Below are 15,550 nucleotides of genomic sequence, written 5' to 3'. Positions count from 1 at the left end.
TCTTTAGTCCATCCAAGACGACTTTATTTGATGCTTCTGCTTGCCCATTTGCTTGAGGATATGCCGGTGTAGAGTTGTAGAACTCTATCTTGTATTCTTCACAAAAGCTTCTAAAGATTCTGCCGTCGAACTGAGTACCATTGTTTGAGATCAATGCTTTTGGTATGCCAAACCGAGTGATGATATTCTGCCAAACAAACTTCTTTACGTCTTTTTCTTTGATTGATGCCAATGCTTCTGCTTCCACCCACTTTGTGAAGTAGTCTGTTGCTGCGAGAAAGAATTTTCTGCCGCCGGGCGCTGTTGGAAGTGGTCCTACTATGTCCAAGCCCCACATTGCGAAAGGCCAAGGGCTAGTTAATGGTAGGAGTTCTCTTGCTGGTTGATGTATTTGGTGCCCGAATTTTTGGCATTTCTCACACTTCTTCACATATTTCTCTGAGTCTGCTTGCATATAAGGCCACCAATATCCTTGCGAAATAGCCCTGTAAGCGAGCGACCTTCCCCCTTGATGACTTCCACACACCCCTTCGTGTATTTCGAACAAGAATGCTTCTACTTTGCTGGGATGAACGCACTTGAGGTAAGGCCCAGAGAATGACTTCTTGTATAATGCCAAAGATGGAGATAGCCAAAATCGCTGCGCCTTTGCCCTTATTCTGTTGGCTTCTTTTTTCTCTTCTGGTAGGATGCCGTCTTTTAGGAACAGGATGATGGGATCCATCCATGAAGGGCCTAATTCTGTGCAACATACTTCTTCTGCTTCGGGGTCTTCTATGCTTGGTCTTGGTAAGAAGTCGATGAGTAATGGATGAGGGATTGATGTATCTTCCATTGAGGCAAGGCCTGCTAGTTCGTCCGCTCGGCTGTTTTCCTCCCTACCAATTTGTTCTGTCCTTACTACATCAAACTTCTTGATCTCTGTTCTGACTAACTCTTGGTACTTGGCCATTCTGTCATCCTTTGCTTCGTATTCGCCAGAAATTTGGTTTACCACCAGCAGAGAGTCACTGTATACCATTAGTTCAGTGGCCTTCATGTAGTATGCTGACTTGAGTCCTGCGAGAAGCGCCTCATACTCCGCTTCATTGTTGGATGCTGGGAAGCCAAGGTTGATTGCTTGTTCTACAACCAGGCCGTCTGGAGAGATGAGGACTATGCCAAGCCCTGCACCATGCCGGTTGGATGCTCCATCCACAAAGAGCTTCCACATCTCTCCAACGAATAACTTCCAGCAAGTGGAAGGATCAGATGATGTCGTGGGGTCAAGAATGATGTTTTCTTCAAGGTCCATGTTGGCTGTCTGCCCTTCGTCCTCTGTTTGAACTGCTGGTGAGCCTTTGTTTGTCTCTTCCTTGTTGTCCTTAGTATGGTCTGCCTTGGTGCTTGATTGACTACCTTCTACTAGGGGTTGCGCTATTCCGGCGTCAACTTCCGTCCCTAGTTCGGTTGTGTCAGTTAGGTCGACTGGGCAGATATGATGACTTCCAGGAGTAAACTCTGCGACGAAGTCCGCCAAAGATTGGGCTTTTATTGCGGTCTTGGGTTGGAACTTGATGTCAAATTGTCCCAACTCTACTGCCCACTTCAAAATTCGCCCACTAAAGTTCGCCCTTTCAAACAGAGCTTTTAGTGGAAAGGCTGTGAGGACGACTATGGTGTGGGCGTGAAAGTAGTGCGCCAATTTTCTGGATGCCATCATTAATGCTAATGCTAGTTTCTCCAAGGGCAAGTACCTTGTTTCGGCTCCCAATAATGTCTTGCTGACATAAAAGATGGGCAAGTGTTGTATTCCTTCTGCACGAACCAACACTGCGCTGACTGCGTCCTGAGAGACTGCCAGGTACAAAAAGAGTTCTTCACCAGGTACTGGAGTAACAAGTAGTGGTGGGGAAGACATGTACTCCTTCAAGCTTTCCAGAGCTTGGTCGCATTCTTCATCCCACTCAAACTTGGCCTTTAAAGCTTGGAAGAATGGTCGTAGTCTGTCTGATGACCTGCTTATGAACCGGTTGAGCGCAGCTGCCATACTAGTGAGATGCTGCACTTCTTTGACTGAGTTTGGTCTCTCCAACTCCTGGATTGCTTTAATCTGAGAGGGGTCTGCTTCTATACCTCGGTTGGTCACCAGGAAGCCCAAGAATTTGCCAGATCCAACTCCGAATGCGCATTTGGACGCATTGAGGCGCAACTTGTGTTTCTTCAGGATCTGGAACATCTCGCCTAGATCTTTAAGATGGTCATTCTCATCCTTGCTTTTGGCCACCATGTCGTCGATGTAAGCCTCCATTGTTCTGCCTAACAATGGTTCAAACATCTTGGTGACCATCCGTTAGAATGCCGCCCCTGCGTTCTTTAGGCCAAAGGGCATGACCTTGTAGCAATATAATCCCCTTGGTGTTATGAAGGATGTGACCTCCTGGTCTGGTTCATGCATGGCGATCTGGTGGTAGCCTCTGTATGCATCCAGAAAGCTAAGTCGGTTATGCCCTGTCGTTAGGTCCACCAATTGATCTATCCTTGGTAGGGGAAAGCTATCTTTTGGGCATGCCTTGTTGACTGTTTTGTAGTCGACGCAGACACGCCATTTACCATTCTTTTTTGGCACTACGACTGTGTTGGAGATCCATCTTGGGCAGTGCACTTCTCTTATTGCTCCTGCCTCCAGCAGGTTGCCTACCTCTTCTGCCACTATTTCGGCGTGGTGGAGTGCCGATCTGCGTGTGCGTTGAATGACTGGTCTGGCGGATGGGTGGACATTGAGTTGGTGACTGATGAAGTTTGGATCAATACCTGGCATGTCGTAAGGCGTCCAGGCAAACACTTCGATGTTAGAGGTCAAGAATTCCGAGACCTTTAATCTCTCAGTGCTGGACAACGATGAGCCAAGCAAGAAGAACTTATCCGGGTTCTTCTCATCTATTTTTACCTCCACCAAGTCCTCTACTACTTTCTGATCAGCCTCTTTACCGACGTCCGCGAATAGTTCATTACTTTCTGGTTCTTCCACCGAATGAACATATCCTTTGGCAGCGCGGCTGCCATTCACCGTGGCGAAACATTGTTTTGAAATGATCTGATCTCCATAGACTTCTTCAATTATACCGGTGTCGTTGGGGAACCGCATTACCTGATGGTATGATGACGCTGCCGAACGCATGGCATGCAGCCATGTTCTGCCCAAGATGATGTTGTAAGTGGAGGGGACCTTCAATACCCAGAACTCCACTTGTTTTGTTACGCTTCCTGCTCTGACCGGAAGAATTATTTTGCCGACGGGCCATTCTGGCATGGAGTTGAATCCAATTAGGGGAGAAACTGCAGGCGCCAAGTCTTTGTCTTGCAGCTTCAACTGTTTGAATGTTTCGTAGTACATGATCTCACATGAGCTACCCTGGTCGATCAGAATCCGCTTGACGTCAAAATCTTTGACTCGGAGAGTGACAACCAGAGCATCATTGTGAGGACAGTATATTCGATCCAGGTCTTTATCCGAAAAAGACATGACGTTTGTTGCCTCTGTCTTCCCTTTCTTGGTGGTAGGTTGGGCACCTAGTACTTCTCTAAAGTGCTCAGCCTTTTTGATTGACCCTCTGAGCTCGCATACGCGCTCAGGTTCAAAAACTCCATGTATGACATTGATAATACCTTGAGGCGGTGCATCGATTGGCATTCCGTTGGGATGGTTATTATGATCTTGGAGGGCTGGTTGCGTCCCTCCTTCAATATATTTGTCCAAGTGGCCTGCTGCCACCAACTCTTCCAAGTGTTGACTTAACGGTGTGCAATTCTCAGTTCGGTGCCCCTTTTCTTTGTGGAAGGTGCACCGTGATCTGTCGTCGTAATCTTTCTGAGCTTCCCCTAGCTTGGCTGGCCACTTGACGAAAGGCTCATCTTTTATTTCGCTCAGAATCCGATATATTGGTTTTTTGAACAGCGTTGTTATGGCAGTGCGGATTCTCAACCATCTTTTGTCTGGGTCTTCTCCGTTATCTCGTCTGCCACGCCCGTTTTTATTCTGCCGATCTACTGTATTAACCTTTGCTGAGGTCTTCTTTTCTGGTACTGCGGTTGCACTAGATTTTGCTTTGGCACGTGCGCCATCCTCTTCTACCCTGATGTGCTGATGCATTCTCTCCATCAGGGCTTCCATGGTAAGGGGTGGCGTCATGGTGATCGAGTCCCTTAGTCTGTTTCCGACTGGAAGGACTCTTTTATACTGCGCAATGGCTAGATTGGTGGGGCAGTCTCCAATCTGGTTGAATGTCTCCCAGTAGCGACTGTTGTAAGATCTGAGGGTCTCTTTTTCACCCATGTCGATGGAGAGCAACTGGTCTATTTCCACCGGCGTTTTAGTGTTTGTTCGAAACCTTGTTACGAACGCTTCTGCCAATTGGGCCCAGGAGGCTATGCTGCCCTCTGGGAGCTTTTCGAACCAAGTCAAGCCTAGGTCGCCAAGGCTTGACGGGAAGAGTATACACATTAAGGCCTCGTTTCGCCTGTACACAGCCATGACTTGGCGAAAGTGGCTCAAGTGTGAATACGGGTCCGTCTTCCCTTCATATGTAGTGAATTTCGGCTGAAGGAAGCCTGATGGTAGGGGCGCGTTTTCAATTGCGGGAACAAACGGCGAAGTCTGTAGTCTTGCTAAGGCTTTGTCCGTTGGTTCATATGCTGGGCGCGGTATTGGCATTCCAACCTCGACGCTTCCATGCGTCCGAGGAGCCAACCGTTGCAAGGAAGAGACTCTATGTGGATCGCGTGCCCTGGTATCCTCTTTGCATCGTGCTTTTTCTTCGAGCACGGTTCGTAAGTCGGATGACCTGGGCAGCTCTGTCTGTCTAGATCTGGTTTGGTGTGAGTGCGAAGGCCAATACGTGCTTCCTTCAGTGTATGATCTTTCGGATCTCGTCCTCTCAGACCTGGAGTGACGAGTTCTGGAAGATAAGGAATGAGTGTCGCCTGTCCTGAGGCTTCTGCTCTCTCCTTGGGAGGGTGTAGTATTCCGACTACGATTCTCTGAGTGGCGAGGGGGCGTCTTGTGCTTGCGCCCCTCTCCTGTCGCCACATCTTTAGTCTTCATCTGGCGTTTCAAAGCCTCCATGTCCGCCGCCATCTTCCGAATTAGTTCATCTTGCTCCTTTACGCGATCTTCCAGGGCTTGAGGATCAATCCTCCTCCTTTGCCTGTCAGGACTTTGAGAGTGACGAGGGTTGTTATTCCGCCTTCCCCTACCACTCCTCCTGGAGTTATGTTGTTGAGGCTCCAGATCTGCCATAGGAGGGACAGAGGGTAATCCTTCTCGCCTTGCGCCCCCGTCTGGAGTTAGCCCGTCGATGGCGGACTGCGGTAGTTCTTCAATGTGTGCCATTGATTGAGAAAAGGAGAAGCTTAGTCAAGAGGCTTTTGTTCTTGTCTGTTTGTTCCCACAGACGGCGCCAATTGTACGGGGAGGAAATAATTCTCCTCGTATAATCCTGTTGACCAAGTCCACGCTCCTCCGTACGACGTCGCTTTGTCACCTGAAAACACAAACGTGAGCTAGCCGGCGGATGTGCGCCGGAAACCTCTCCGATGCCTAAGTCAGAAAACTTGACAAATAGACAAAGCTCTAAGTTCTCAGAAAAATTGTGTTCAATTACCTCCTCCAAGGTGATGTTTGTGAGCTTTTATAAGTTTCCCGTGGCACAATCCTGGTAGGACTTGTATTTCTCCATGCAGAGTCCTCCTAGGATTCATACTCCTAAGGATAATGCTTATCCTTTTACACCCTCCCCCACTGCTTAAACCAAGTGGGATGGTTTTTACTTTGGCCGAACTACTATATGACCGAAATAAGCTTGGCTATGCAGAGCCACTGAATAAACCGAACTCATCCTTAGTTCGGTCCTTGTGTTTTCCCTTTCTTATCTCAGCTTTCCATGTAGAACCCATGGTACGGTCTTGGACCGAACCAACGACTTTCGGCCGGTCTAACCCCAATACCGGTATAACTCCAAGTTGCTTTCAGACCGAAGTATCTTTTACAGTCACTGTGCCGAAGTAACTTTGTCTCTCTTAGGCCGGAGTAGCCTTGCCTCTCCTGGGCCGGAGTAACACTGCGGCCTTTCCTGGGCCGGAGTAACATTGCGGCCTTCCCCGGGCCGGAGTAACATTGCGGCCTTTTCACCAAGCTTTTGGCACTTTGGGCCACAAAGCCCATCTCATAGCTCGGCCCAATTTTTACCAAAAATTACCCTCTCAGCTAATATTATGATACAATGATAAGTAGATAATAGGATAATGTGATTTAGGGTTGAAATGCGAATTGAAGTTTGTTAATATTTTATACCTAGTATTTTTCATTTAGAAATTTGTGATTTTTATTTTTTAGGTCCGTAAAGATCTAAAAGGTTAAAAAAATTGGTAAAAATTTAGAAAAAATTTACAAAAGACAAAAAAATTGTGTGTGTTTTTTTTCTCCTCTTCCTTAGTTTGTTTAATTGGGTAGGACCTAAAAATGTAAATTTTTTAATTTTTTTTTATAAAATATTTACTAAGAATGAAATTGTGGGTAAAAAACGTTAATCCCTAACCACATCATAGTCAACATTGAATATCTTGTAATGCTGAATGATTAGTTCATTTGTAAATCAAATTTGTAGTGAACCGAATATAAAAATGGTTATTTTAATAGAATAATTAATCTATTTTATTTTTTATTCACATCTATTTTATTTTTTATTTTAATGAATTAAACACTAAAAAATTATTCTTTCAAAAAAAAAATAATAAAAAAATATTCAAACATACACGCACACACATGTATATATTTAAAATGGGCCCAGACTCACCTAGTACCTACAATACATGAAGTTATTTGCTGATTTTAAAATAATATTTTCTATCATTTATTACTAACAATTGTCATGTTATTTTCTAAAAATTTGATAAAAAACATTAAATCCCACTATTATAACAAATAAATATCTGACGGAATATAAATTGGCTGTGATTTGAATTAGAGTTTGTTATTGAGCCTCCACAAATCCATCATAAAATAATTTTTAATGTACTTTTCAAAATAGACCTTAAACCGATCAATCCAGACCTATATAAATTTTCAATAGAATAATCCCAATAATTTTTCTAGCGTATTAGTCATCAGTCAAGTATTAGATTACACATCTCATCCATGGAAGCTTACGTTTGACCATGCATCACCTTCCTGGCTCTATTTGAATTTCAAGAGAAGTTATTGGTTGATTTAGGAAAAGTATTTTGTAGTGCTTCATCTGTATTATGATTAGTAAAAAAAAATAAAATTTATAATTTTATATTGATTGATTAAAAAATATAATAATTTGAGATTGGTGATATCTCTAATTACCTTGTTTAGTTCCATTTTTTAAATTAATTTTCAAAATTTTATTTTGAAAAGTATTTTTAAAAAATGAATCATTATTTGGTTGTTTTAGTTTTTTAAATTCTAAAACAACAATTCAAAATTCGTTTCAAGATGCAATCACTCAGTCGCATGCTAAAATTCCCTCCAAAATACAGGACTTGTTTAATTTGTTTTTCAAAAAAAATTTTGAAAAAAATTCTCTAAATTTTTTTTTTAAAAGTAATCAAATTAAATAAATTTTTTCAAAAAGAATTTTAAAATTTTGTTTAGTTATCTACTTTCTAAAAGGAAAATGGCTCATACACCCACTGGGGGTCGACCCCCAGTGAGGTGTCACTCTGGGATTGGCCGAAAAAAAAAACTGTTTTTTTTTTTTTTTTTTTTTTTAGTTTTCAGCCAGTGGGGGCGCGACCCCCACTGGGGGTATGCAGCGCGATTGTTTCTAAAATCACATACACTCTCTCTCATATATATCAAATCAATCACTTTTTTTAAAGTTCTTTCCTAAAATAATTTTTCAAAACTATTTTTTTAAAAATATATTAAACTAATTTTTATATTTTTTATTTAAAAAATTACTCTATAAACACAAACCAAACAAACCCGCGATGCTTTAGTAGGATGCTAGGATTTTGTATCTACCGTGCAACAACCAACCATTAAAAAAAAGAAAGATGAGTGAGAGCACTAATTAGTGCTGCTACTAATGATGTGATAGTGGGTCTCACCATAAATGATTTGATGTTTTAACCTTAGTGTTGTATTTTTTTTATTTTTTTATTGAGTGTCATGTTATTAGTGGTGTTTTTAGAACTCTAAAATTAGTGGTCTCTATCATTATTGTTAAAAAAATAAAAAACAAGTCACATCAAAAATAAACAAACACATAAATAAAGAAGACAGGGAGGGCACAAATTTATTTCTTGGGGAACCCGCTCTTAAATGCCGTATAACAGCCAACCATTGAAAAAAAGAACAAGTCACATAAAAAATAAACAAATAAATAAATAAAGAAGACAGGTGAAATTGAATTTTTGTGAGTCCCACTCTTAAATGACTAGGCGGGTAAAAATAGACCTCGTTTGGGAAGTGATTATTTTAGTAGGCTAGTTAGTTTTTTGACTATTTTAGTGGCTATTTTAATTTTTGTGTTTGGGAAGATGAGATGATTTTTTAGTTGGGTTATTGTATTGAAAAATGTGTTGAAATGATGTTTAAATTTGAAATGACAGATTTGTCCCTAACTTTTTATTTTTTAAAATTGATATAAAGGGGCAAAATGGTAATTTTCCCATTGATGTGTCACTTTCCGGCTGTGTGCCTACACTGTCCAGCGCAGTGCCTATTTTTTTTTTTTTTAAACTTGTGAACAGTGCCACTTTTTGGCTTATTTACCAAATGAGGCTATAATAGCCCCGTTGGCAGCTTCCCAAACAGCGCCATAGCCAGTTGCTTGTGGACAATTCGAAGTCCGTCCATAATTTGAGATGGACCCGGTTTGTTTGGGTCTGTTTGGATTCGGGTCTTAGTTCAATTCAAATCTTTAGGTTTGAGCCATCATTTGAAACCTGTTCGCTTGAGGTTTAGTTTCCTTTTTAGTAAAAAATTATAAAATTTTAATAGAAAAAATTAAAAAAAAAAATGATCAGGCTCGCTCAAACCCGGCTCACGCCTAAAGCCAAGCCTAGGGCCATTGGGCCAGCCCGAGGCCCGACCCACTAGCCTATCCAAGGCGTAAATAACCTTGAGTCTGGACCTAATTTTTTGACCTATGGGTCGGCCTGGCCAGCCCCAAATTTTGGCTGAAGCTCGTGAGGCCCGACATTGGCCAGACTTGGCTAAATTTACACCTCTATAAATGACCAGACGGACAGAGATTTTGTTTGGTTTGCATCTTAAAATACAGTTTTTTAAAAAAAATAAAAAAAATTTTTGGTCAATTTTTTTGATTTTTTTTTTTAAAATCACTTTATCTATCCTACATATCAATCAATCACTTTTTCTCTATCCTTTCTCCTTTTCAATTACTTTTTCTCTCATACACATGTATTCAATTATAATAAAATATCAAACTATTCTAAACTCTCAATCTCCAAAACTATTTTTAAAATATACAATCAAACAAATCAAAAAAATTTTAAATTCTTTCCCAAAAATCTTTTTTTAATTTTATCCCAAAATACAAACCAATCACATCATGAGATTTTGAAAACTTTTTTTTCATTGTTGGACTTAACTAAACCAAAAGTCTAAGGGTCCGTTTGGTTTAACTTTAGAATTATGATTTGAGCGTAGAGTTTTACTTATGATTTTTTTAATCATAATTTGAAAAAAAGAAAATTTAATTGGTTATGCCTTTTGAAAATAATTTTAAGATGGTTTGTTATTTTTTTTGATTGATGGAGGTATAAAATGTGAGAGGAGAGATGAGAGATGAGAGGAAAAAAGTGATTGATTAATAATAATAAGAAGAAAGAAGATAGGAGTTTTAAAAATAATTTTAAATTATATTTTAAAAATATATATAATTAATATATTATATTCAAATTATAATTTAAAAATTAAATTAAGTTTTAAAAAGTAAATAGAAGGGTTGTTTGGAGTGTTCCAAATAAGTGCACTTTTTGATTTTTTAGACTAAAAAGTTGAGGAAAAAAATATGGTTGTTTGAGTTAACTTTTTGACTGTTTATGAAAAAATGTGTATTAAAAAATTGTATAAATTAGTGTGTAAGAGAAGATTAGGAGTGTGAAGTGTACGGCTGTCCTATTTGTGCATGTTGAATAGATGCTAAGAAGTAATTGTCTACTTTTTGGGCATTGCACTGGACAATGCTATTTGGTTCGTGAGGGCTATCAAGGGTCCCATTTTGATAATCTGAACCGTTCAATATGTAGAACTCGTCGAGTACTATATGCTTGTAAAAAATTACATTGATCGGATATCGATAGCTATTTGATCAGATTTTTTTTTCCAACCGTTAATTATAACACCATCTAATTTTTTATACAAAACGGATTTAGTCATATAGTTATTGATATCCGATCAATGTGATTTTTTACAGACATACAGTACTCGACGAGATTTACACATTGAACGGTTCAGATTATCAAAACGAGACTCGTGATGGGTCTCCATGAGTCGAACAACAGTGTGTTAAAATTGCATCTAAACTGTACAATTTTCCTTAAAAAATGCAACAGAGATCTGAACGGTCAGATTGATGAGTTGTAATTTTGTGTGTAAAATGAATTTTTAAATATTTTTTTAATAAATAGTGATAATTTTTTAACTTTTTAAGTATCTTTTTAATTTTTTATCTTTCTTTAGACATGCCAAACTAGGCCATATCTAAATTTTTTTAAAACTTTGAATCAAAAAAAAAAAAAAAAAAAAAAAACCAAACACGTTGAATAATTTTTCAAGTTTGACGAGAACAAATTACATTCCCTCCGTCTCAAGGAACTTACGTTTGTCCTTACATCACTAGTCCCATAATCCTCTGTCCTATATATCTTCAAATTAGGAGGAAAAAAAAAATACATATATATATATATATATATATTTATTTTTTTAAATTATTAATAACATTATTTATTTTTTAAAATACTAAAAAAAAAATTATGTGCAAAAAAAAGAAAAATTGAATTATTTTTTGTGTAAAACTGAAAATTTTATATCTATAAAGAAGCATAATAATGAAACATTGATGTACAAAATTAAAAAAAAAAATAAAAAAATTGATAATATTCTCAGTTTCAAAATTGAAAAAAATTGATGATGTTCTCAATCTTATGAAATAGTTGAATCAAACTAATAAGTAGAAGGACAAAAACGTTTAATCTCATACTCTATTTTTTTTTCTTCAGTTAGTAAAACAATTATTTGAAACATTATTATATAAAATTGATAATATTCTTAGTTTTAAAAATTAAAAAAATTGATAATATTTAAATTTTATTAAATAATATTTATTAATTTAAAATTTTAAAATAAAAACTAAGTTATTATAATATTTATAAATTAAACTTTTAAGTAATTAAGGCCTGGTTTGGCATGTCTTGAAAAAGATAAAAAGTCGAAAAGTTACTTAAAAAACTAAAAAGTTATCACTATTCACAAAAAAAAAATACAAAAAAAAAAATTTACACATAAAAAGATACAACTCAACTTTTTGCTAAAGTGATGGACTGTCCGCGTGATTGGTCTGCTGTACAGGTCTAGAAATGATTGTCTCCTTCGCGGGCAACCATTTAGACTGTGTTGTTCAGCTAGTAGGGCCACCACGGATCACATTTTGATAATTTGAACCGTCAATATGTAGAACTCGTTGAGTACTATATGCCTGTAAAAAATCACGTTGATCGGATATCGCTAACTATATGATCAAATCAGTTTTGTATAAAAAAAATAGATGGTGTTATAGTTAACTAGTGAACAAAAATTAATCCGATCAATGTGATTTGAATATCCGATCAATGTGATTTTTATAGACATATAGTACTCGACGAGTTCTACATATTGAACGGTTCAGATTATCAAATGAGACTCGTGGTGGCCCCACGAGCTGAATAACACAGTTCAAATGATTGTCCGCGAAGGAGGCAATCATATCCTTATCTCCTACACTTTGTCCAGAAAAAGGTGTCGTACAACCTATTAGACTTACTTTTTCTATACACTTATTTATATAATTTTTTATTACAAATACAAAAAATTAACCCAAATATTTATCTTTTTTTTTCTTAACATTTTAATATAAAAAGATAAAAAATATACATATTTAAGACACCCCAAGCAACCTCTATGTCAAAAACAAACTACACTCCCTTCCTGTCATGGAATTTATGTTTGTCCTTACGTCACTAGTTCCCATAATTCTCTCTCCTATATATTTTCAAATTAGGGAAAAAATATATATGTATATATATTTTTAAATTGTTAATAACATTATTTATACAATAAATTAAGAGATATGTTACATCTCTTAATTGAGATCCTTCAATTCTATCAAGATTCATGTGAAGTGGTCTCTCACATTATTCTTTCTTTTATCTTTAGAGATCTTAAAAGGTTTACAAATTTTTTTATTAAATATAGATATGAGATTCATATAAAACTCACACGATATAAATATCACAATCATATAAAACATTTGATTAAATATTTAATAAAATTTTTAAAATCTCTAATATTCCTCGGTAACTAAATTCCTTTAGAACACCATTTCACGCTTGAACTTAAAAGTGCAATCGTAAGAACATATATGTGTTCACATAATAAAATATAGGTATAAGATAAATAATAAGTCTTTACATAAGAACCCTACATGTCAGACTCACCATTTTGTGATATATTCGGTGAATCATTTTATGTTCTCAAAATTGTTTTTATAACGAGAACAAGAGACAAAAGTCACACGGGGCAATCCATTTTCCTTCCTATAAATACTTTTACTACCAGCCATGCCTCGTCTCATCGCCAACAAAACTATTAAACTTGTTTATTCATATCCCAGCCATATTTCACCAAAATTTCATAGGTCTCTGAATCTCAGCAGCCATGGACCAAACACCCCATGTAGCTTTTTTACCAAGTCCAGGTATGGGCCATCTCATCCCTTTCACTGAATTGGCCAAGCAACTGGTCCATCGCCACCATCTCTCCGCCACCATCATCATCCCCTCCGCCGCACCACCCACCAAAGCCCAGAAAACAGTCCTCCAAACCCTCCCCAAAACCATCCACCACATCTTCCTACCACCTGTTCAATTACCCAATGACATCAACAACGCGGAATCCCAAATATTCCTCACCATGACTCTCTCTCTTCCCTCTCTTAAATCCACTCTATCCTCCCTAACCGCCACCACCCACCTGGCAGCGCTTGTCGTCGATCTATTCGGGCTTGATGCCTTCGACGTAGCGAAAGAATTCAGCCTCTCACCGTACTTGTTCTTCTCTTCGACAGCCATGGTACTGCTGTTTTGCTTAAATTTGCCCAAGCTCGATGAGACGGTTACGGGTGAGTATAGGGATCTACCTGAACCGATACAACTCCCTGGTTGTGTACCGGTTCACGGTAAAGATCTCTTGGATCCGGTTCAGGACCGGTCGCACGACTCGTACAAGGGGTTCCTCCGGAATATAAAGCAGTTCGGTTCGGCCGAGGGGATAATTCTGAATAGCTTTGTGGACTTGGAAGAGGGAGCTTTAAAAGCTTTACAGGACGAAGGGCTGGGCCAGCCGCCGGTTTACCTGGTCGGACCTCTCATCCAAGCTGGTTCGAGTGAGGGGTTAGAACGGTCCGTGTGTTTGCAATGGTTGGATGGTCAGCCAAGTGAGTCAGTAGTGTTTGTCTCATTTGGAAGTGGTGGCACTCTCTCTCAAGACCAACTCAATGAGCTAGCATTGGGTTTAGAACGGAGTGGCCAAAGATTTTTGTGGGTGGTGAGAAGTCCTAATGACAAGTCTGCCAATGCTGCATTTTTCAACGCACAAAGCCAAAACGACCCTTTAAGCTTCTTGCCAAAAGGTTTTTTAGAGAGGACACAAGGACGAGGGCTGGTGGTGCCGTCATGGGCACCGCAAATTGAGGTGCTACGCCACCGCGCTACAGGAGGTTTTTTGACTCACTGTGGATGGAATTCGACTCTGGAGAGTATTGTCCATGGTGTACCTCTCATCGCTTGGCCACTCTACGCAGAGCAGAAAATGAATGCAGTGATGTTAACTGAGGGTTTGAAAGTGTCATTGAGACCGAAAAGTGATGAATCGGGGCTAGTGGGACGAGAAGAGATTGCAGAAGTTGTGAAAAGTCTTATGGAAGGAGAAGATGGGAAGAAGATTCGCCGGAGAATGGAGGGACTCAAGGATGCGGCCGCGAAAGTCCTGAGTGAAGATGGATCTTCTGCAAAATCACTCTCTGAATTGGCATTCAAGTGGAAAAATCATAAGAACATTTGAAGCCGAATTATTATTATTATTATTATTATTTCCAGTTGAATTCATTTCATTGTCTTGTTTTTCTTAATTTTTAGTTTTCATTGTGTTGGCTACATTGTGTATTTTGTGTAATTTGTTGGATTTGTATCTGATTACTATTAAAATATAATTTATAATCTAAAAAAATCTATAGTAATTAATGAATAATTTATGAAGATATTTATCTAGATATCTAGTAGATTGAAATAATCTATCTAAATTTTTAATAATGATAGAAATATCTAGAGATATATAATAATTCTGTTGAAAAATACCAAACATTTCTAGAAGAGGTTTTTTGGCAATGTTTTCTATGTAGAGCCATGACCTAATTGTAAATTGATGGATGCAAGAATCTTGACTTGTAATTAACATAATAAGAAGTTTTCTTATATTTGCATTCTACCTTATCTTCTTCCATAATTCCCTTCCTAGTTTGCCCAAGTTCTTATCAAATATACATTGTCATCTCAACAATTTTGGTATCAGAGCTAGGTTCTCCTCACCTATTCTAAAGCCTCAAAACCTCGTTCTTCAAATACTATTTTAGCATGGAAGCAAGCACTTCCACTTTTAACTATGCACAAACTCTCATCCCTATATTTGAGGAAGAGAACTATGAATATTGGAGCATCCAAATGAAAACTTTATTTATCTCACAAGACTTGTGGGAACTAGTTGAAGATGGTTTTGAGGCACCAGCAGATGATGAAGAATTTGCAACTTGGACATAAACATGTCGGAAGCAGTACAAGACAAACAAGAAAAATGATGCAAGTGCTCTTCTCAACATACAACGAAGGGTAGGCAAATATATCTTTTCTAGAATCATGGATGCAAAAACATCTAAAGAAGCCTGAGATATATTAAGTGTGAATATCAAGGTTTTGATAAGGTTATGTCCATTAAACTACAAACATTATGGAGAGATTTTGACAATCTAGCAATGAAGGATACTGAATCTATTAATGAGTTTTTTTCTCGAGTTGCTAGAATTGTCAACCAAATTAGAAGTTATGGAGACAACCTTGATAACAAGAGAATTGTTGAAAAAGTTTTAGAAGTTTAACTCAAAATTCGAGCATATTGTGGCTGCCATCGAGGAATCCAAAGATTTATCTAAACTTACTAGACATGAGCTAATGAGTTCTCTCGAGGCACATGTACAAAGAATGAGTA

General features: G+C 38.3%; 1 pseudogene across 1 annotated transcript; it reads left to right on the top strand.

Moving 5' to 3' along the window:
• The first annotated feature begins 12,789 nt into the window (after positions 1-12,789).
• On the top strand, positions 12,790-14,518 carry LOC114258782 (hydroquinone glucosyltransferase pseudogene; annotated as a pseudogene). Its single transcript, XR_014362217.1, has one exon. The product of XR_014362217.1 is annotated as a hydroquinone glucosyltransferase pseudogene (transcript).
• Positions 14,519-15,550: the final 1,032 nt, after the last annotated feature.

This window comes from Camellia sinensis, chromosome 2, assembly GCF_055761805.1.
Source record: "Camellia sinensis isolate YWXY chromosome 2, ASM5576180v1, whole genome shotgun sequence".
Lineage (NCBI taxonomy): Eukaryota > Viridiplantae > Streptophyta > Magnoliopsida > Ericales > Theaceae > Camellia > Camellia sinensis.
Note: the sequence above shows the minus strand (reverse complement) of the source record. Positions and strands in the feature narration are given on the sequence as shown.